Source organism: Leucoraja erinacea, chromosome 14 (genome assembly GCF_028641065.1).
Source record: "Leucoraja erinacea ecotype New England chromosome 14, Leri_hhj_1, whole genome shotgun sequence".
NCBI classification, from domain to species: Eukaryota; Metazoa; Chordata; class Chondrichthyes; order Rajiformes; family Rajidae; genus Leucoraja; species Leucoraja erinaceus.
Window position 1 is genome coordinate 55,687,195 of NC_073390.1, and position 24,492 is coordinate 55,711,686.

The 24,492-nt window shown below is 41.4% G+C and overlaps 1 protein-coding gene across 2 annotated transcripts in view; it reads right to left on the reverse strand.

The window, feature by feature from the left end:
• LOC129703774 (uncharacterized) overlaps positions 1–20,669 on the reverse strand; it is a 35,399-nt gene extending 14,730 nt beyond the window's left edge. Inside the window, exon 1 of one of the 2 annotated variants that reach the window (XM_055646484.1) lies at positions 20,461–20,669. The gene's annotated coding sequence lies outside the window, so the exon portion shown is untranslated. Of the gene's footprint in view, positions 1–12,393; positions 12,586–20,460 lie in introns of those variants that run through there. The other variant, XM_055646482.1, reaches the window with a different exon arrangement.
• Between the last annotated feature and the right edge of the window lie 3,823 nt (positions 20,670–24,492).

Consider the following 24,492-nt stretch of genomic DNA (forward strand, 5'->3'; position numbering starts at 1 on the left):
AGCTGTGAGGTTGCAGCTCTTCTAGTGCAACAGGGAGATTTGCAAGCCATCACTTTTAATCTCTCTACAAAGTTAAACAAAGTAACTTGGAAATATGTTATCGTACTGGAGCTAAAACCCAGCATTGCCAATGTACTGTAGATGCACTCTGGAGGCTTCATTACCAAGATGCCTCTAGGATAGTCAGCTACCACATGCTATCCAAAGGACAACTGGAATTGACAATAAAGGCCAGCTCCATCACCGATCGGCTGGTCTACTGACTGGATAGATATTTACAGAAAAGAATCAAATTTGAAATTACTTCAATTTAATTGGACATAAACTTAGTTTGAAATGCAAAGCTAGCTGCAGGGGTTTCTCAAAACAGAATTGGCAATTCTGTAGGAGCTTTGATCATGCTTGACTCAAATATGTTGTTTTATAATCCATTAAAACAGTGAGTGAGTCTGGGAGTGAACCTAGGGATGATTGATCAAAATGTGTGCCAAATGAGTCAGTAAAATTGCCAGACCCAAAATTGAGACACCAAACTATTTTAATTTGCTGTACTATCTCCTATTACTGGACCCATCTGAATTTTGCTTATAATGAGTTTCCAGCTATTGTAAAGGCAGAACATTCCCTACCTACCAAAAGGCACCCTTCGGTTTCCTTTAATCATAAGATGAAAGAAACATGTAAACTAGCAGGAAACCATTGGACGATGCTTTAGCTTGCCCACTTAAATCTAGACAACCTTTAATGCTGTGATTTTTATTATACAATTATAGCTCAGTATTTATCTGCTAAAGTAAGCAGTTTTTACAACTTGATCCCAGCATTGGTAGTTGCTGAATCAGTACAACCATTTGAAAATAAACATCTCGTAATTTTAAACCATGTTTAAATATATTGATACTTTATCATTTCAATGGAAGTATCTTTCGGCTATAAAGTAAATCAGGTTTGTATCTATAAAACAAGCTTTCACAAACTCTGATGTCCTAAAGTCCTTTGCAATCAGTGAAATAGATCTGAATTGCAGACATTAATGGTATATAGGACACACAGCAAGCTTTCAAGGCCAACAATGTGATACATGATCAGATTATTAGTGACGTTAATTGAGGGACCAGGTCCAACCCCATTGCTCTTCATTGAAATCAAGCCTTGTGATTACTACCTCCACCTAGAAGAAAAGAGAGATCCAGTTGAAAGTCTCACCCACCTCCCCCAACACGGTAGCTTGCACTCAATAGCATTGAAATGCTGGTTTAGATTTTTATGTTCAGTCTCTAGAGTGGGATGTATCACAACATTTAGATTCAGCAGTGGGTGTGTTCCTGTATGCTATGGACAATACTATAAAAACATATCCTAACCTGAGGAAATTACTACAAAGTGCTGGAGTAACTCAGCAGATCAGGCAGCTTCTCCGAAGAAATGTGTAGGAAGGAACTGCAGATGCTGATTTACACCGAAGAACAACACATAATGTTGGGTCTGAAGAAGGGTCTCAACTCAAAACCCTTCTTTCCAGAGATGCTGCCTGTCCCGCTGATTTACTCTAGCATTTTGTGTCTATCTTCTCTGAAGCACATGGATAGGTGATGTTTTGGGTTTGGACCCCTAACATTTTTGTATCGGAACAAAAATAGAAACATAGAAACATAGAAAATAGGTGCAGGAGTAGGCCATTTGGCCCTTCGAGCCTGCACTGCCATTCAATATGATCATGGCTGATCATCCAACTCAGTATCCTGTACCTGCTTTCTCTCCAGAACCCCTGATCCCTTTAGCCACAAGGGCCACATCTAACTCCCTCTTAAATATAGCCAATGAACTGGCCTCAACTACCTTCTGTGGTAGAGAATTCCAGAGATTCACCACTCTCTGTGTGAAAAATGTTTTTCTCATCTCAGTCCTAAAAGATTTCCCCCTTATCCTTAAACTGTGGCACCTTGTTCTGGACTTCCCCAACATCGGGAACAATCTTCATGCATCTAGCCTGTCCAACCCCTTCAGAATTTTGTAAGTTTCTATAAGATCCCCCCTCAATCTTCTAATTTCTAGCGAGTACATGCCGAGTCTATCCAGTCTTTATTCATATGAAAGTCCTGACATCCCAGGAATCAGTCTGGTGAACCTTCTCTGTACTCACTCTATGGCAAGAATGTCCTTCCTCAGATTAGGAGACCAAAACTGTATGCAGTACTCCAGGTGTGGTCTCACCAAGACCCTGTACAACTGCAGTAGAACCTCCCTGCTCCTATACTCAAATCCTTTTGATATGAATGCTAACATACCATTCGCTTTCTTCACTGCCTGCTGCACCTGCATGCCTACTTTCAATGAATGGTGTACCATGACACCCAGGTCTCGTTGCATCTCCCCTTTTCCTAATCGGCCACCATTCAGATAATAGTCTACTTTCCTGTTTTTCCCACCAAAGTGGATAACCTCACATTTATCCACATTATAAAAAAAAAAAAAAAAAAAAAATAGAGAGAGAGTACAGAGGAGATTTACTAGAATGTTGCCTGGGTTTCAGCAACTAAGTTACAGAGAAAGGTTGAACAAGTTCTTTGGAGCGCAGAAGGTTAAGGGGAGACTTGATAGAGGTTTTTAAAATGATGAGAGGGATAGACATAGTTGACGTGGAAAAGCTTTTCCCACTGAGGGTAGGGAAGATTCAAACAAGGGGACATGACTTGAGAATGAAGGGACTGAAGTTTAGGGGTAACATGAGGGGGAACTTCTTTAGTGGTGGCTGTGTGGAATGAGCTTCCAGTGAAGGTGGTGGAGGCAGGTTCGTTTTTATCATTTAAAAATAAATTGGATAGTTATATGGATGGGAATGGAATGGAAGGTTATGGTCTGAGCGCAGGTATATGGGACTAGGGGAGAATATGTGTTCGGCACGGACTAGAAGGGTCGAGATGGCCTGTTTCCATGCTGAAATTGTTATATGGTTATATACTGCATCTGCCATGCATTTTCCCACTCACCCAGCCTATCCAAGTCATCTTGCAGCCTCCTATCATCCTCTTCACAGCTAACACTGCCCCCCAGCTTCGTGTCATCCGCAAACTTGGAGATGTTGCATTCAATTCCCTCGTCCAAATCATTAATATATATTGTAAATAGCTGGGGTCCCAGCACTGGGCCTTGCGGTACCCCACTAGTCACTGCCTGCCATTCTGAAAAGGACCCGTTTACTCCTACTCTTTGCTTCCCGTCTGCCAGCCAGTTCTCTATCCACATCAATACTGAACCCCCAATACCGTGTGCTTTAAGTTTGTATACTAATCTCTTATGTGGGACCTTGTCGAAAGCCTTCTGAAAGCAGATATAACACATCCACTGGTTCTCCCTTATCCACTCTACTAGTTACATCCTCGAAAAATTCTATAAGATTCGTCAGACATGATTTACCTTTTGTAAATCCATGCTGACTTTGTCCAATGATTTCACCACTTTCCAAATGTGCTGCTATCCCATCTTTAATAACTGACTAGCAGTTTCCCCACTACCGATGTTACTGGTCTGTAATTCCCCGTTTTCTCTCTCCCACCCTTTTCAAAAAGTGGGGTTACGTTTGCTACCCTCCAATCCTCAGGAACTACTCCAGAATCTAAAGAGTTTTGAAAAATTATCACTAATGCATCCACTATTTCTGGGGCTACTCCCTTAAGTACTCTGGGATGCAGCCTATCTGGCCCTGGGGATTTATCGGTCTTTAATCCATTCAATTTACCCAACACCACTTCCTGGCTAACCTGGATTTCACTCAGTTCCTCCATCTCATTTGATCCCCGATCCCCTGCTATTTCTGGCAGATTAATTAAGTCTTCCTTAGTGAAGACTGAACCAAAGTAGTTATTCAATTGGTCTGCCATGTCCTTGTTCCCCATGGGGGTAACCAGGACAGCGCAGAGGATCATTGGCTGCCCTCTCCCCTCCCTGATGGACATCTACACCTCCCGCTGCCTTAGCAGGGCAAAGAAGATCATCAAAGACAGCTCCCATCCTGCGTTTGGACTGTTCGACCTGCTGCCCTCTGGAAGGCGCTATAGGTGCATCAAATCCAGGACAAACAGACTCAGGAATAGTTGCTTTCCGAGAATTATATCTACCATAAATTCAAATTCACACATGCACTGACTACACCGCCCAACACGGACTTCCATCTGTATATATGTATATATGATATATGTATATATGTCCCCCCCCCCCCCTCTCCCTTCTGTTTTTTGTTTTTTTTCTGTTTCTTGTTTTTTGTGCTAAATTGTATGTATGCACTGAGTACGAGCAGCTTTCAGTTTCACTGTACATGTATAGTGACAATAAATGGCATATCATATCTATATCTATCAATTCAGCTGTTTCTGACTGCAAGGGATCTACATTTGTTTTAACTAATCTTTTTCTCTTCACATACCTATAAAAAACTTTTGCAGTCAGTTTTTATGTTCCCTGCCAGTTTTCTTTCATAATCTATTTTCCCTTTCCTAATTAAGCCCTTTGTCCTCCTCTGCTGGACTCTGAATTTCTCCCAGTCCTCTGGTAGGGTGCTTTTTCTGGCTAATTTGTACGCTGGAGAGTTGAGCCATTTAATCATCGTAATGTCACCAATATAAATATGCTTGGAAAATGAAAATAAATGAATATATACCCATTGTGTGCTTTGGCATTGAAATACTTATTTATAAAAACATTACTCTTCTGAACAAATTAGACCTCCATGTTATTCCCTGTGTCTAATATTAGTTCCACATTCAATTCGTATTCATTCAATCTTACGATGGCTTTACAGCTAATTCTTTGAAATCTTTCCATAATCATTCAGTGTATGCTCTGCTTACTTACAGTAACATTTGACGAAAGGGCTTATTTTATTTGTTATGCCTCCTTTGCCCCATTGGGAGCCTAAAGACCAATTCAAACAGGCATTTATATGGCTGCAGAGTGCTCTCGCCCATATGGTGGGTTGGTCACTCATGGTTTGGACTCAGTACTCACCAGAAAGGCTCAATGGCGCAGCTGGTAGAGCTGCTGCATCACAGTGCCAGAGACCCGGGTTCAATCCTGCCCTCGGGTATTGTCTGTGTGGAGTTTGCACGTTCTCCCTGCGACTGCGTGGGTTTCCTGTGTGCTCCCATTTCATCCCACATCCTAAATACAGATGGTTGTGTAGTTTCATTGACCTCTGTAAATTGCCCCCAATGTGTAGGGAGTCAATGCAAAAGTAGAGCTAGTGTGAATGGGTGATCAATGGTCAGCATGGACTTAGTGCACCCTAGGGGCCTGTTTCCATGCTGTATCTCTTCACTAAACTAAACACATGTACATTGCCTTGTAAAAAATGATTAATCAGATTTCTCAAAGATGTTTTGAACAACTTGATGAAGGATCCCTACATGTCAATGTTTGGTGGGGGTTTGCAGGTAAATATTATTTGACCATACGCTGCTATTTCATATCTAGTTAGCCATCAGTTGAATGTCAGGTGTTGGGCCGTCTTAACCTCTGACCTCGTCCCCAGTACTGTGCAGTCAGTAGTCATAGAGTAAAACAGGCCCTTCAGCCCAACTCGCCCATGATGTCCCATTTTAGCTGGTCCTATTTGCATGCATTTTGGTCCAGATCCTACTAAACCTTTCTTTTCGATATACCTGCCCCATGAAAAACATTAATTTAATTGGCCTCAGATGATAGTTATAATTCTGAGCCATTTTTACCTAAGGCTGGCATAAATTATCTGAGCAGAGCCAGAAAATGAATAGTTAACATCGCTCTTCCAGGCCAATAGAGAACAAAGGTGTTATTAAAGAAAAGAACACATATAGATTTTCCAAATAAAAGTTTTGGAATTCAGATCAAGGTGCATTTTATTTCCATTCGATCCTGCCATTTGTCCTTTTCTTATGCACTGGCAAAATAAACTACATCTTTCCTACAATGGAAGGAATTTAAACTCACAAACGATTGCTTCCATGATTTTGTCTGGAATTGATTGGTGTTCAGGACTACCACTGTGTTTGAATTATTTTAAATCTTGTCATTTTTTACAGCACCAAGTAGCAGAAACGTGTTAAAATGTTAAACCAACCCATTTTCCATACTGTATCCTCAATAAGACAATTCCTTTAAAATGTAATATGCCATTTTTCACTTGAAAGCGCCCTTGTTAATAGATCTGAGGACCAATTAATGTAAAGTGATTTGCACAGATGGTTACTTTTTAACACACGCTCTTAACCTTGAAGCATCCACAGCAAAGTCCAATCTTGTTACAACGCAAGTACTTTATTGTGGAGACGTAGTTGGGGGAAGATCCAGAGAAGGGCGAAGGAAAACTAATTGCCTTTCTCTTCATTTTCTGAAAACTTCGGATGTGCGGGGGTCGCTCGGTGAGCTCAAGACCCTGTTTCCGTGCTGAATCTCTTCTCTAAACTAAATTAAACTAAATGTGCATTCAAATAAAAACAATTACTTGTATAGTAGAAAGAATGAAAAAAACACGTTTAATTTAATAAAATAATGAACTAAGAACAATTATTAGATATTGAATGGCACAATATAAGGACGTTACTATTTTAGAGCAGTATGTGGCACCACACTTACTGAAGTTAGAGATCTTACCCATACCATATGCACTAATCTCAGAGAAACAGACCAAGTGGGATCCAAATGCTTGTCTGTAGGATGACAGGAAGAGCAGAAAAATAAAGTCACGCAACATCAACCGATGTGGCAACTTGGGCCATTGGGCCTGTTTCCACTGTATCGCTCTGTAGGACTCTTTGACCAACCTCGTACTTTATAACAAATTATTGCAGTGCCCTGAATTCAGATAGTATTGTCAAGGAATGTGTGCAATAAGGGTTTAGAAGCAAGGAGGTGTGAGGGAGGGGGCAAGAACCAACAATATGTTTATTTATGTATCGCCTTTAATGCCATAAAAACTACATAACAGTAATAATAAATCAGTCAACATGTGACATTGAGCCAAAGAAAAGCTCAGGACAAATGACCAACAGTACACTTTGAAGAGGTAGTGTTTTATCTGTTAAAATAAAGAGAATATAATCATCCCCCAAAATTAAAAACATGGGACAAATTGAATGATTGAGAATATTCAAAGAGAATTACTTCAGTTTAGTCTCCTTCCTTTATACTTCAATTATTTTGGAATAACAGAATACATGCAGGAATGTATTCTGTCAGAATTAATTTAAATATAGTTTTTTCTAAAACCAGCATTTCATCTTTAAGTCATGATTTGGTATTGATTCAAATCATTATCAAACTTTTCAAGTCTGTAAATAGATAAACACACTTTTTGAGCTCTTCATAAACATTTTTGGTAATCATTATTCTGATTAGAGCTGCAATGCAATGCAATGCATGTTTTTTTTTTCCTTGTGGAAATAAATACAATTATTTCAGGGGTTTTTTTCAGGAGACTTGCCCCATTTCGGTCATTTCTTCTTCTTCTCCCTGCTCCCGTCAGGCAGAAGATACAGAGGCTTGAGAGTGCACCCAACCAGACTCAGGAACAGCTTTACCCCCTCTGTTATCAGGATTCTGAATGATCCTTCCATAAGCAAGGGTACTGTTGATTCTCCCTTATCCCATTGAGGAAATTGGACTCTGTCTAAGGAACCGATGTGCTGCAATGTACTACAATACTGAGAACTATGTTCGGCACTCTGTATCTTGCTTTTGGTTGAGTCCTTCAATCTGACTCTACTCACCACTGGACCCACGCACAAGCTTGGCCACACTAGACCTAGTGCTTTCGTCTGGTCTCCCAATTTGTAATACAGATATTATTGATGCCCGTCTGTCTGATCATAGTGCAATTATATTAGATGCATCTCTGCCTTTCTCTCCCTCAAAATCCCATGTCCCTGCTCAGTACTCCCGCTACGTAAACTCCTCGACTGCCAGTAAGTTCTCTGTGGCTCTCATAGACGCCCCCGACATCTGCACTATTGAGGCGTCTCCCCTCCATCTCAGCACCGACGACCTCATTTCTTTATTCAATACCACTTGCTCTTCCATCCTGGATTCTGTTGCTCCTCTTAAAATGAAAAAGCCTAAAGTCTGGCCCTGGCTCAATGACACCACCAGAACCCTAACAAGAGAATGCAGAAAATCAGAACGGAAGTACAAATCTGATAAGCTTCAAATTTCCTTTGAACTCCTGAGAAACAATCTTCACAAATACCAGGAAGCAGTAAAATCTGCAAGAACAAAATACTTTTCCGCCCTTATTTCCAAAAACGCTCATAACTCCAAGATCCTTTTTAGTACCATCACCTCTATCATATGTCCTGCCCCCAGCACCAGCTTAACTGTGTCCCCTGCTAAGTGCGAAGAATTTACTACATTTTTCACCAGCAAAGTTAAGAACATCAGAACAAATATTTACCCTCCCATCCATAACCTGGCTGTCTCATTGGTCTGTTCTCCAAAATTAGACTGTTTCCAATCCGTTACTCTACCCTCTCTTGTAAAACTGGTCACCACCATGAAACCTACTACCTGCCCCCTCGACATTGCCCCCTCTGCCCTTCTGAAGGATGTCATTACAATAGCTGGTCCTAGCATCCGCGCCATCTTCAACAGTTCTCTGGCCACTGGCGCTGTTCCAACCTGTTTCAAACATGCGGTGGTCCAGCCCCTCCTGAAAAAACCTAACCTCGACCCCACCTTGCCAAGTAACTGCAGGCCTATTTCAAAACTGCCTTTCCTTTCAAAAGCCCTTGAAAAGGTAATTTTAAGTCAACTTATGCCTGACCTTCACCAAAATACTAATCTAGGAAACTTTCCAATCAGGTTTCAGGGCCCACCACCGCACAGAGTCTGCCTTGTTGAAGGTACATAACGACCTACTGCTCACTGTTGACCCCGGCGACTGTGCAATTCTGCTCCTTCTTGACCACAGCGCAGTATTTGATACTGTCGACCACACCATCCTAATTGACCATCTCCAGTACGGGGTTGGTATTGATAGCACTGCCTTGAGCTGGCTCATCTCCTACCTCATCTCCTATCTCTACTAACATAGGCAACTCTTTCTCCTCCCCAGCAAACTCTGCTGCAAGGTTCCACAAGGTTCCATCCTTAGTTACATTCTCTTCTCCCTGAATATGCTCCCCTCAGGCAAAGTAATTCAAAGGCACGGCATTTCCTTCAATTGCTATGCAGACGATATACAACTCTATCTCCCTCTGAAGCCCAAAAAACGATCAAATCTACTTAACCTTATCCACTGCCTCGAAGATATAAAATGTTGGATGGCCCAGAACTTCCTACAACTAAACAAGAGTAAATCTGAGGTCATCCTTCTCGGTCCCTCGGACTCAATCAAAATGATAGCAGGCAGCCTTGGAAGCCTTATCCCATTACTCAAACATCACGTCAAAAACCTTGGCACGGTATATAGATAAATGTGAGGTTATCCACTTTGGCGGCAAAAACAAGGGGGCAGATTATTATCTCAATGGGGTTAGGTTAGGTAAGGGGGAGGTGCAGCGAGACCTGGGCGTCCTTGTACACCGGTCACTGAAAGTTGGCTTACAGGTACAGCAGGCAGTGAAGAAAGCTAATGGAATTTTGGCCTTCATAACAAGAGGATTTCAGTATAGGAGTAAAGAGATTCTTCTGTAGTTATATAGGGCTCTGGTGAGACCACATCTGGAGTATTGTGTACAGTTTTGGTCTCCTAATTTGAGTAAGGACATCCTTGTGATTGAGGCCATGCAGCGTAGGTTCACAAGATTGATCCCTGGGATGGTGGGACTGTCATATGAGGAAAGATTGAAAAGACTAGGCTTGTATTCACTGGCATTTAGAAGGATGAGGGGGATCTTATAGAAACATATAAAATTATAAAAGAACTGGACAAGCTTGATGCAGGAAAAATGTTCCCAATGTTGGGCGAGTCCAGAACCAGGGGCCACAGTCTTAGAATAAAGGGGAGAAAATTTAAGACTGAGGTGAGAAAAAACGTTTTCACCCAGAGTTGGGAATTTATGGAATTCCCTGCCACAGAAGGCAGTGGAGGCCAAGTCACTGGGTGGATTTAAGAGAGAGTTAGATAGATCTCTAGGGGCAAGTGGAGTCAAGGGATATGGGGCGAAGGCAGGTACTGGTTATTGATAGGGGACGATCAGCCATGATCACAATGAACACTATTATCTGAATGGTGGCCGATTAGGAAAAGAGGAGATGCAACGAGACCTGGGTGTCATGGTACACCAGTCATTGAAAGTAGGAATGCAAGTGCAGCAGGCAGTGAAGAAAGCGAATGGTATGTTAGCATTCATAGCAAAAGGATTTGAGTATAAGAGCAGGGAGGTTCTACTGCAGTTGTACAGGGTCTTGGTGAGACCACACCTGGAGTATTGCATACAGTTTTGATCTACTAATCTGAGGAAAGACATTCTTGCCATAGAGAGAGTACAGAGAAGGTTCACCAGACTGATTCCTGGGATGTCAGGACTTTCATATGAAGAAAGACTGGATCGACTCGGCTTGTACTCGCTAGAATTTAGAAGATTGAGGGGGGATCTTATAGAAACTTACAAAAATTCTTAAGCGGTTGGACAGGCTAGATGCAGGAAGATTGTTCCCGATGTTGGGGAAGTCCAGAACAAGGGGTCACAGTTTAAGGATAAGGGGGAAATCTTTTAGGACTGAGATGAGAAAAACATTTTTCACACAGAGAGTGGTGAATCTCTGGAATTCTCTGCCACAGAAGGTAGTAGAGGCCACAGTGCATTGGCTATATTTAAGAGGGAGTTAGATGCGGCCCTTGTGGCTAAAGGTATCAGGGGGTATAGAGAGAAGGCAGGTACAGGATACTGAGTTGGATGATCAGCCATGATCATATTGAATGGCGGTGCAGGCTCGAAGGGCCGAATGGCCTACTCCTGCACCTATTTTCTATGTTTCTAATAAATAGATATCAATAAAGCAAACTTGATCAGATTTTATTTTTTGAATGAGTACAGTTTATGTAGTTGTTTGCAAGTCTTCATACTCTTCATTGGAGAATAGTGTTGGCAGGATTTATACTTTAATGGAGAGTCTTAAAGATCCCATTTGCTTGGACATCATCCTTTCTAATAACAGATAATATGACTGTTTCCATAAGCTGCTTTTGAAATAGAGTGAAGTTTGTGAAGAGCCAAGAAATAACAGTTGAACACTTGCTTAGTTAGACATTTCTGAAACTGCAATTCCACTTAAATTTGTGGCCACCTAGCTGATGGCTGAGAAACGACATGTTGCATCTTTGACGAATGTAAAAATGACTAAATATTCTAGAAGTGTGACTGGACGTGTGCATTAATGTGTTTCAGCCTAATTTGGTTCCATTAAGTATCAAATTACCACTCTACCATTTGATTGTTTGATAAAGCTCGTACCTACATTCAGGTTCCTGAATTTTATACCCTCAACATGAACGATGCACAATTAGAATCAACAATTGCCTTAAGCATCCAAAAGACTTTCCATTTGACCGTTTCGTGGATGCTACAAATTATGCACACACCCACACATGTTGGATTTTGATGTACTTTATGGATTTTGCACAGAGTTGATATGAGCCTCCACTACCCCCATCTTACACTCTTACCACTGAAAGATGACCCAATAGAAGTCTTTCTGATACTTTAAAAATAGGTACCCTTTTTGAATCACAAAACTCCAAAAACAATTATATTTACAATAATTCTCCATGCTTAGAATTTGAATTGAGTACTCAACAATATCAATATGAATTTAAGGTATATCTCTAATATAATAATGAGTTTCAAAAATCTTAATTTATTTCCAATAAAAGTTATATGACAAACAATTATTCACTGAGCTTTCATAAATGATATACATTCCCAAATTCAATGACAATTTCTTCCCAGCTGTTATAACCATATAACAATTACAGCATGGAAACAGGCCATCTCGGCCCTACAAGTCCGTGCCGAACAACTTTTTTCCCTTAGTCCCACCTGCCTGCACTCATACGATAACCCTCCATTCCCTTCTCATCTATATGCCTATCCAATTTATTTTTAAATGATACCAACGAACCTGCCTCCACCAAATCATCCTGCCTTCATCAAAGCCCATGAAACATTTCTGCAGAAACAGTGGTAAATTAGTAAAACGGAGATTGGATACCACTCTCTTATTCATATGCTGCAAGAACGAGTATCCAACAGAATGAAGCTGCAGGGGAATTTAGAATGATTCTTTAATGATTTTCAACCCTGAATCATATAAATCTTATTAGCAGCAGGCTAAAATGTTACCATTACAAAATTACCAATGTGGAAATATTTAAACAAATAACATTTTTTTTAAAGTAACAATATAAGCAAATCAACTCACCAGTTATTCATTGATATTCTTACTCAGTTACTTTTCAGCATCTCTTGTGTGATTTAACCAAATCTTCAATTGAGAGGCAGTAACTCCAGAGTAACAATCCTGCTCCCCCAGTTTACAGTGCAGCCACTGCCACTGCAACTGCTCAGGATAATCCAAGGAACTACCTTGAGATCACTCCCCTGTTTTTGCAACCTTTTAAATAAGAAACAAATAGGGACATCACATGGAGATGGCATGCTGTTAGCTACAAAGCAATTGGATCCCTTCAACTGCCGAAAGACACCTATAACTGAACAACCGGTTAGGACATTAAAGACTTGGTTCTGCTTTGACGAACAGCAATTTATGTTGAGTACACTCTAGATTGACAAGTAATAGTGGAAGATTCTCAAGTACACTTTACTAAGAAAAATCATTATATAAAAGATAATCATCCAAATAAAATTACCAACATGAAATTGGACAATTACATCTATAATATGTTTAATATATACTTTATTTATAACGTTGATATAGAATCAAAATACAAAGGTCACTTCTAAATGCAAAAATTATTTTATTAAATCCCAATTATAATTTATTTTTCAGTCCCAACAACCTTTGAGAAATGACATCACCAGGAGTGCAATGGCTATTTCTGAGATGGGTTAATCAGTACACAAATTATTTGTGATAGCAAATAAGATTCAGAGAATATAAGAGAATGCTACAATTATTCCCAAAACAGTTTCTTTACCTGAGATTAAAACTCTGCAGAAGGCATGATTTCAATAATGACAGAACGTTCTCAATTTTCATTAATGCCATATGTGATTTTATGCCGAGTATCATATATTTTTAGGCAAAATACTACACGAGGTCTAGTTCTTGGAAAAATATAATGATCTTTCTTTGATACTTGTAATAGGTTCAACCTCACCAAACCATAAAACCAAACAGCTTGCAGCTGTTCAGAAAATTTAAATAAAAGCAGAAAATGCTGCAGACAGACACAAATTGCTGGAGTAACTCAGCATGTCAGACAGCATCTCTGGAGAAAATGGATAGGTGACATTTCGGGTTGGGACCCTTCTTCAGTCTGAAGACCCGAAATGTCACCTATCCATTACTCCAGCGATACTTCCTGACCTGCTGACTTAACCCAGCATTTTGTGTCTATCTTTTGCATAAACCAATATCTGCAGTTCCTTTTGTGTTACAAAAAATGCTGCAGATAAGTACATAGCATTCAAACTACCAGGAGCAATTTGGGATACAATTTTAAGAATATTTAACCTGTTGCATTTTTGCCAATTTAAGAAAAGCCACTGTCTTCGGACAGTCATAGTTTCACCTCTACCATTTGCAACCTTGCAACTAGCACTGAGGTTGGTATTGGGTGGGGTTTGACTGGCAGCTTTCACAGTACTGTAACAAGGCACAGATGATCAGAGCTATTAAAACAGTTGAACAAAGTGATTCTCTCCATTGCACATGTGCCATTGCCATCCTCATCCTCTTTCCTTTATATAATTCCTTTGCAAACACAATTAATTCATTTTAAATGGTGTAAATATGTCTCCTTCAACAGAATCCACCTGAAGATATGGAAATAATGCCTTCTAACTTTTTTTTTGCCCCTTTATATCTACCACCTAATGCAAACAGTGTTTCAGTATGAGTGTTCGAAAAATCCTTCAGAACATCGAAGACTTGCATGAACATCGCATATTTTTCATCCTTTTTCATTTCTACAATCCCACATTACTAATATCATTGCTGAATATTAATTAGATACCCTATCAAGCTCCCACTTCCTTACTACTTAGAGATACCGACAAAGACATGCTGCATTTTCAATGTGCAATGTACGCAGGAAATGTAATACTTCTAGTCTCCACCTTTGTGACATTTTGCAGTTCCAATAAAGAAGTAGATCTACATTCTGGATAAAGCTTACTGATGAGTTACCACAGTTCCTTTTTAAGCAAAGACAAACTCTTTGAGAGATTGTCTTGACTTCAAATATAGTTCCTTTGACGTGGAACATGTTGGGATGCCCTGAGGACAGTAAATCTATCATCTCCCATTCATTCATATAATTCCAGTGAATGGTTTGTGAGTAGGATTGGCAGAAGCCTGGACAAGAATATCTCAAAGTGGTACAGATGAAGAGTTGGTTACAAAGAACCAAAGAACAGTTGGTAACAAAAAGGGTGAAGTATGTATGTCATGGTACACCAGTCATTGAAAGTAGGCATGCAGGTGCAGCAGGCAGTGAAGAAAGCGAATGGTATGTTCGCATTCATAGCAAAAGGATTTGAGTATAGGAGCAGGGAGGTTCTACTGCAGTTGTACAGATAGATATAGATATGCCATTTATTGTCACTATACATGTACAGTGAAACTGAAAGCTGCTCGTACTCAGTGCATACATACAATTTAGCACAAAAAAAAAAGAAACAGAAAAAACAAAAAACAGAAGGGAGATGGGGGGGGGGGGGGGGGAATAGGTGCACAAATTCTGCGGCGCTACATACATATATACATATATACAGATGGAAGTCCGTGTTGGGCGGTGTAGTCAGTGCATGTGTGAATTTGAATTTATAGTAGTTATAATTCTCGGAAAGCAACTATTCCTGAGTCTGTTTGTCCTGGATTTGATGCACCTATAGCGCCTTCCAGAGGGCAGCAAGTCGAACAGTCCAAACGCAGGATGGGAGCTGTCTTTGATGATCTTCTTTGCCCTGCTAAGGCAGCGGGAGGTGTAGATGTCCATCAGGGAGGGGAGAGGGCAGCCAATGATCCTCTGCGCTGTCCTAGTTACCCTCTGAAGCCTCTCCCTGTCTGCCATGGTGCAGCTGCCATACCATGCTGTAATGCAGTATGTCAGCAGGCTCTCGATGGACGAGCGGTAGAAGGTCAGCAGCAGGTTAGAGTCCAGGTTGTGCTTCCTGAGGACCCTCAGGAAGGGCAGCCGCTGCTGAGCCTTCTTGATGACCGCTGTCGTGTTGTCCGTCCAGGAGATGTCAGCAGCGATATGGACGCCGAGAAACCGGAAGGTGTTGACCCTCTCCACACACTCGCCGTTGATGTGTAGGGGGGCTAAGTCGGTGCTGTGCCTCCTGAAGTCGACAATGAGCTCTTTTGTTTTCCTGGTGTTCAGAGCCAGATTATTTTCTGAGCACCAGGTTGTCAACTTCAGGACTTCCTCTCTGTAGGCTGCCTCGTCTCCCTTTGAAATAAGTCCGACCACAGTAGTGTCGTCAGCAAATTTGACGATGCGGTTGTTGTTGTGGGCCGGACTACAGTCGTAGGTGTAGAGACAGTATAAGAGGGGGCTTAGCACACAGCCCTGTGGGGAACCGGTACTCAACCTGCGAGTGGAGGAGAGGTGGGGGCCGAGTCTCACAGTCTGGGGCCGGTTGGTGAGGAAATCCTTTATCCAGGCACATGTGACAGTGGGGAGGCCGAGAGTGACCAGTTTACCAATGAGAATGTCCGGAATGATTGTATTAAAGGCTGAACTAAAATCCACAAAGAGCATCCGGACGTAGCTCTGCCCCTGCTCCAGATGGCTCAGCACAGAGTGGAGAGCTACGGTAATGGCGTCTTCTGTGGATCTGTTTTGGCGATAGGCGAATTGGTGGGGGTCGAGGTCTGGTGGTAGATAGTCCTTGATGTGCTGGAGGACCAACCTCTCGAAGCACTTCGTGATTACCGGAGTGAGGGCCACAGGACGGTAGTCATTAAGGCTGGTGATGGTAGACTTCTTCGGCACAGGGACGATTGTGGCTGATTTTAGGCAGGACGGAATAACTGCCTGGGCCAGGGAGAGGTTGAAAATTCTGGTGAAGATGGCAGTGAGCTGGTGGGCGCACGCTTTGAGCACCTTACCAGGGACTCCATCTGGGCCGGTAGCCTTCTTGGGGTTCACTGCCAGGAGCACCCGTCTGACATCGTGTTCCCTGACAGTGAGTGGAGTAGTACAGGAGCTAGGTGAGGGTGGAAACAGGGCTGTAGCAGGTGAGTGCTGCTGTTGTGATGTTTCAAAGCGGGAGAAGAAGCAATTTAGCTTTTCTGCCAGCGGCGCACTCAGGTCTTCTGACTTTGTGGCACAGCCTCTGTAGTTGGTAATGTCTTGTATGCCCCGCCATACCTCCCGTGTATTATTGCTGGACAAGTGGGACTCTATGCTCCTCTTATGGTCCGCCTTGGCTTTTTTAATACCACTTTTCAGATCGGCTCGAGCAGCCCTGTACAGAGCTCTGTCACCTGACCTGAAGGCAGCATCGCGGGCTCTGAGGAGTGTGCGGACCTGGCTGGACATCCAGGGTTTCTGGTTTGGGAAAACCCGTATGTTTTTGTCTACAGTCACATTTCCGATGCAGAACTTGATATAGTCCAGCACCGATTCTGTGAGAGTTTCCAGATGCTGGTGTTCGAATATGTCCCAGTTTGTCTGTGTAAAGCAGTCCTGTAGATTGGAGAGTGCATTTTCAGGTCAGGTTGTAACAGATCTTATGGTGGGCCTGGCACTGCGTCTGAGGGGGGTGTAGGCTGGAGAGAGCAGGAGGGAGAGATGATCTGACTGGCCGAGTTGGGGGAGGGGGATGGCTCTATACGCGTGCTTGATATTGGTGTAGACATGATCCAGCGTGTTCACCCCTCTAGTAGAACACTTGACATACAGGGTCTTGGTGAGACCACACCTGGAGTATTGCGTACATTTTTGGTCTCCTAATCTGAGGAAATACACTCTTGCCATAGAGGGAGTACAGAGAAGGTTCACCAGATTGATTCCTGGGATGTCAGGACTTTCATATGAAGAAAGACTGGATAAACTCGGTTTGTACTCGCTAGAATTTAGAAGATTGAGGGGGGATCTTATAGAAACTTACAAAATTCTTAAGGGGTTGGACAGGCTAGATGCAGGAAGATGTTCCCGATGTTGGGGAAGTCCAGAACAAGGGGTCACAGTTTAAGGATAAGGGGGAAATCTTTTAGGACCGAGATGAAAAAAACATTTTTCATACAGAGAGTGGTGAATCTCTGGAATTATCTGGCACAGAAGGTAGTTGAGGCCAGTTCATTGGCTATATTTAAGAGGGAGTTAGATGTGGCCCTTGTGGCTAAAGGTATCAGGGGGCAGGGCCAGATTTAGATGAAGAGAGGCCCTAAGCTATTTCACTTGTGAGGCCCTCCATCCCCCTCCCCAATCCCCCAACCCCACAAAAATAAAAAATAATCTTCAACAGTTATTAGAAAGGAAACACTAATAATTATTTTATTTTTCATCGATGGGTGAAGTCCTCGGAACCTGACGAGTGGAGGGGGTCTAAAGGGAGGTAAGATGGCCAAAAATCACTGTACATGGTAGCATTTTTTCTAAAATCAATATAAAGCACAAACAGGAAGTGGTCAAGATTAGACTTTTAATTATATAGAAGGCAAGGCAACTTTAATTTGGCATGGCAACTTTAATTAGGCAAGGTAACTTTAATTAGGCAAGGCAACTTTAACGAGGCTACACAGCTTTAGCTTTTCCAAACCAAAGGCAACACAGCTTTAGCATTTCCAAACCAAAGGCAACACAGCTTTAGCATTTCCAAACCACATTATGGGCACTGACAGGTCAGTAAAATCACTCACAGTTTAGTAGACATGTGTTCTGTGTTATTCACAGCTCAGACTGAGAGACGTGACCCTCTCACTACCCCATCTTGCAGAGACTGACTGAGGCACTCAACACTTCCAGGTTTTATAGCCCTTCCGGAAGGGGCGTGGCCTTCAGGAGAGAGAATCTCAACATCTTTTAAACAGTAATAACTCTTTTATTTTTCATCGATGGGGAAAATCCTCTTGTCCTGCGCAGCGGAGGGGGACTCTGAGTAAGATGGCCAAAAATCACAGCCGTAAGTGGCAGCGTTTTTTCTAAAATCAGTATACAGAACAACAGGAAGTGGTCAAGATCAGACTTTTAGTAATATAAGATAAAAATTATGAGAGGCATAGAGTAGAGAGTCAGAATCCCTTGGTAAAGGTATCTAAAGCTAGAAGGATTAGGTTAACAGGTGAAAGGGAGATTTAAAAGGGATCAGGGAGGTAAATTGATTAAAGTATTTCTTTTTTTATCAACAAGATCTTTGGAACCACCAGGACTCTTCATATAGCTGGCCGCTCAAACTGAGCAAGCAGGGGAGAAGGGCCTTGGTCAAAGAGGTGACCAAGAACCCGATGGTCACTCTGACAGATGTCCAGAGTTTCTCTGTGGATATGGGAGAACCTATAGAAGGACATCTATATCTGCAGCAATTTACCAATCAGGCCTTTATGGTAGAGTGGCCAGGCAGAAGCCACTCCTCAGTAAAAGGCACATGACAGCCCGCTTGGAGTTTGCCAAAAGGCACCTAAAGGACTCTCAGACCATGAGAAACAAGATTCTCTGGTCTGATGAAACCAAGATTGAACTCTTTGGCCTGAATGCCAACCAGGCACCGCTCATCACCTGACCAATACCATACATACGGTGAAGCATTATGGTGGCAGCATCGAGGGAAAGATGAACAGAGCAAAGTACAAAGAGATCCTTGATGAAAACTTGCTCCAGAACGTTCTGGACCTCAGACTGGGGCGGCGGTACACATTCCAACAGGTCAACGACCCTAAGCACATAGCCAGGACAATGCAGGAGTGGCTTTGTGACAAGTTTGTGAAGGTCCTTGAGTGGCCCAGCCAGAGCCCGGACTTGAACCCGATCGAACATCTCTGGGGGGGACCTGAAAATAGCTGTGCATCGACGCTCCCCATCCAACCTGACAGAGCTTGAGAGGATCTGTCGAGAAGAATGGGGGAAATTACCCAAATACAGGTGTGCCAAGCTTGTAGCATCATACCCAAGAAGACTTGAGGCTGTAATTGCTGCCAAAGATACCACAACAAAGTACTGAGTAAAGGGTCTGAATACTTATGTAAATGTGATATTTCAGTTATTTCTTTTAAATTACTTTGCATACATTTCCAAACACCCGTTTTTGCTGTTTTATTATGGGGTATTGTGTGTGGGTTGATGATACAAAAAATAATTTAATCCATTTTAAAATAAGGCAGTAACATAACAAAATATGGAAAAACTGAAGGGGTCTGAATACTTTTTGAATGCACTGTATAGATGTTCTGGGCCAAAGGGCCAATTCATGCACACAATAGCACACTCCTCAACCATTATGATGATGGCTCATCTGTTACATTGGCACAACAAGGTGGGAGATTCAAGATAAAAATAAGAACAGAACAAAGCCTACAGTGTAAGCAATCAATCAGATTAATCAGCATTTAAGCAAAATTTGAGATAACGTGATTAGTTTGAGTAAAAATGCTTTATTAAGGATTTCTGATGAAGACTTACAAGTCAAAAAGTTTATGTCTTTTACTTCCATGTGCTCAATAGCTCAGTGTTGCTTTACAGTGGATTTAATTTTAATTTCAGATTACTAAAATTTGCTCCTCAATCAAATATGTTTAAAAAATACCGAAATCAGAATTGGATGATTACTAACAAAATGAACAATAGCTTCTAAATGAATTATTTGTTTCTGAGCTTTGCAAATTTTCCTTAACTCTTTGACATTTCTTTGCTCAATATCTCAAATGCATGTTAATATGAACTCTGTAAAGCCAATGAGATTTGTGATCACAAGGTGCTGTCATCAATAAAGGCATTCTGCAAATTTTGAACATAGCCTATTGAGTACATCGTTGATGTTGCAGACTTTTAATTGCAATTGTCCCTTATAGTTGGAGTCAAGGAGACAGTTCCATGATCAGGTAACACAAGGTATTAATACAAACTGCAAGCAAACAACAAATATTCTATGCTCCAATAGTTTAAAAATGATTTTATGCCTTTATCATTTTGTGTTGCTTTCTAAAATAAATTGTTTTCGGATGCTCAAATAAATATATTGAAACCTGAAAATGTTGACAAGTGTTTACTCGTGCTCAATGAAAGTTTTGTTTTACAATAAGCTTCACTCTAATTATCTTCAATTATTTTCTTGATCCTTTTTCCTATACACATCTTACCATGAAGACTCTGGTCTTCTTCCTCGTGTCCAGCCATCTTCTATATCACGTATTTCCGGTCGGTCAGTGACGGTTGACGGTCGGTAGTTGCAGAATTAGCTACTTCAGTCAGTCACCGTGGTACAGTTTATGTCGTCAGCATTGCCCGGGATGCGCCACGTGGAGGCTTCTGCTTGCATCCCAAGACTCTGGTGATCAAATATGTCATTCTACATTATACAATGCTTAGAGGCAAGACAGACTGGCATAATTCTCTTTCAGTCCCCCCATTCAGCACTCCACCACCTGACCCCTTATTATATCTACTCATTAAAATCATCAATAGTAAACTCTCCAGAAGAAAAAAACTGTTGTGCTACAATCCATATTTTTGAATGTGGTATATTTTCAGTCTGTGGGTATGTTACAGCACTGAGCATACTGGTTGGTAATATTTTATTTCTATTGGGCAATAACAGAGCCACAGTAATTGAAGACTTCTCTTCAAGGTTACAATCCAATGTACAATTAATTCACTCTTGCTTGTTATTGCAATTAAATTGTCATGTAATCACCCAAAAGATTTAAGAAACAATGTTCAGATTTAATTGAACATGTAACGTGGTTCATAATGTGTTTATAGAAGCAGCATATTATTAAAAAAAAAGATAAACCATTAGAAAATGTGCAAATAATTAAAGCACTGGATTCATATCCAACAAACTGGAATGTTATAAAAAATAACTGAAACTGTTCCCAATTAAATGTGTGGGAGTGTGCGGAGAAGTAAAACTTTAATTTGTTACTGTTTACAGTCAAACAATTTGGCTTGTGATTCTGATGGAGAAATAATTAAAACAACTGGGCAGCTACACTGCTGTGACAGACATGTAAAATGTGTTCTGTAATAGCAAGTAGAAGTTGAAGCATCATTAATTTTCAGAAAACATTAATTTATTTTTAGTTCAAAAATATGACCTATTCATATTTTTGGATAGTTCTTCAAGATAAACTTGCTTCTTACTTAAAATATTTTAAATACAGGGTACTACTGTTGTGGAATTCATGGCGACAGGTCAAGTCATTGGGTATTTTCAAGGAAGATGGACACAAAATGCTGGAGTAACTCAGCAGGACAGGAGAGAAGGAATGAGTGACATTTCGGGTCGAAACCCTTAGCCCAACTAGCTCAGTCAATAGGGCATGAGTCTCTTAATCTCAGGGTCGTGGGTTCGAGCACCACATTGGGCGACACTCTCTTTGGCGTCAAAATGTGGCAACGGGTGCAAGAATTTCATTATGCAGTGCATATGTGACAATAAAGAACCATTCAGACATAGTCAGGGGAGAGGGTCACTAGAGATATGGAAGGGCACAAAGAGCATCCAACGTGTGAAAAGAACAGATCAAAGCAAATGCAGATTGACAGATACTTGATTAGTTCGGGTGTCAGTGGTTATGGGGAGAAGGCAGGAGAATGGGGTTGAGAGGGAAAGATAGATCAGCCATGATTGAATGGCGATGTAGAATTGATAGGCCAAATGGCCTAATTCTGCTCCTATAATCAATGAACATGTTCCTGTTGATTTGCTTTTCATGAGGACCAGAGAACTTTGACTTATCATGACCTATGCATTTGCTATTACTAAACACACCCATTTTAAGGCCCTAGGATGTGGGCCTTCAGGTCTCAGTGTCTTCTCAGCTCTTAATCCCATTATTGGAACATATTTCACTAGTGCTGCTCATTGTCCTAAGTTCTTCTATTCCCTTTATTACTATCATTTGTACTTGAGCTGTTGACAGGTTTAAAATACTTGTTAAGTATTTTATTTCCCATTATTAATTCCTCATCTCATCTTCTAAAGGACAAACACTAACTTGTCCCCCTCTTCCTTTTTATGCATTATTGAAGCCCTAAGCATCTGTTTTAATATATTTAGCTGATTTCCCTTCATAAACGACTTACTCTAATTATTATTTTAGCCATTCTTTGCTGGTTTCTAAAATGTTCCTGGTCTTCTGGCTTTCCACTAATAAATGCTTCATTCAAAGTATTTTCTTTTAATGATACCTTCCTTAATTTCCTTGATAAGCCTCAGATGGACCTTGCAGAGTCCTTATTCTTCAATGGAAAACACCTTCCTTGAGAATTATTAAATATTTCCTTAAATGCCTTTTACTGTTCATCGACTCTTACCTTTCAATCTATTTTTCCACCTGGCCTTGGTGAACACCACCATAATTGTTTGTTTTTTGCTCAATATAAAGTAAACTACTTAATATGCATGGTAGACAAAAATGCTGGAGAAACTCAGCGGGTGAGGCAGCATCTATGGAGCAAAGGAAATAGGCAACATTTTGGGTCGAAACCCTTCTTCAGACACCTAATATACATCTCCTGCTTTCCAGAGAAAAGTAGGAAAACTTGAGATTTATGACCTCACTGTGGACATGAAATGCAGGAGAGTAGGAACCTGTGTGTACTGATATAATCATAATGCAGTCAAAGAAAAGTTTTATGAAAGAGAAATTGAAAAACATATTTGTGTTCCTTGAGGATCTAATGAGTGGGATGGTAAAAGTGAAACAATTCAACATAGTAAATTTGGATTTCCAAAGGATTTCATTGTGATGTTTCAATTAAACAAATAGTGCATATAGTAAGAGGTCATGGTATTGGGAAATAATTTTGTAGCATGGATAAGCGATTGACTAACTAATGAAAAATAAAGAGGCAGGCTAAAAGGGTAATTTCCATTTGAGGAAGATGGTACTAGTTACTGGTAGAAGAAATTTCTTCACCCAGATATGGGTTTGTAGAAACCTACCATAACATGTGGTTGAAGAAAACAGCATTGCGATACATTTAAAGGAGATAAGCATAAGACAACTTATTTAAGGAGTCAGGTGAAGCAGTAAATGTGAGGAAGGGCTGAGTGGCTTCTTGCTGTGCAGTAAATAGGATGCAAGATTATTTTCCGCCAAAAGGAAAATCAAGCCAAGTCTTCAGGTTCGGAGAAAGGGGTGATTTTCACCAATGAAAACAAAATGAAATCATTTAGAGAGTTGGTTATTGAGATAATATTCTTCCAATGGAAGAGCAAGTTAGATGGTGCAATGTCACTTCTAATCTTCGTTTTTTTTAAGTGATAACCTTGTATCCAGAGTTGCGCAGTTGGCATCCGAATCATCCATCCATCCATACATACATCTATCTATACATAACTAAAACTCTGATCGTGTGGTCTTCCGGTTTGTGCGGTTTTTCTATTTGCGCAAAAACGGTGCGATAGTGTACGATTTTTCGCCAGGTTTCTCACCGTTCTCCTGTGCTGCGAGTGCAACAAGTTTCGTTCCGATCGGTGGTATATTGTAAAAGTTATCAAGGTTTAAAACTCTTAAAAAACGCGCGTGCGCAGATTCCTTCAGTCAGCGCCACGCAGATTGGTCTCTTCTCCTGTCGGTCAATGCCATGCCGGGATGGTGATGCCCCTTCCTGCCCCATGGGGGCGGCCTGTCCCTCCTCACAGTAATTTGTCTATCGTCTCCCGCACCACCGGCGGTGGCTGTGGGGGATTTCAGTGGAGGCCCAGGCCCCTCCTCTCTCTCCCTCATCACTCACCCTTCTCCCTCTCCCCCGCCTGCCCTCTGCAGCAATGGCGGTCCCGTCTACCTGTCCCCCCAGGTCCGTCTCCTCAGCCGCCTCTGCTAAAGTAACTCACCCTCATGGCCTTCTCGGAGATCTTCTGAGAATGGTGAATCTCTGGAACTCTCTGCCACAGAAGTTAGTTGAGGCGAGTTCATTGGCTATATTTAAGAGGGAGTTAGATGTGGCCCTTGTGGCTAAAGGGATCGGGGGGTTTGGAGAGAAGGCTGGTACAGGATACTGAGTTGGATGATCAGCCATGATCATATTGAATGGCAATGCAGGCTCGAAGGGCCGAATGGCCTCTACTCCTGCACCTATTTTCTATGTTTCTCCACCAGCTCATCACAGACTCCATCCTCCCACGGCCCAGACCGGCGACAGCAGCAAACAGGCAGCCAGGC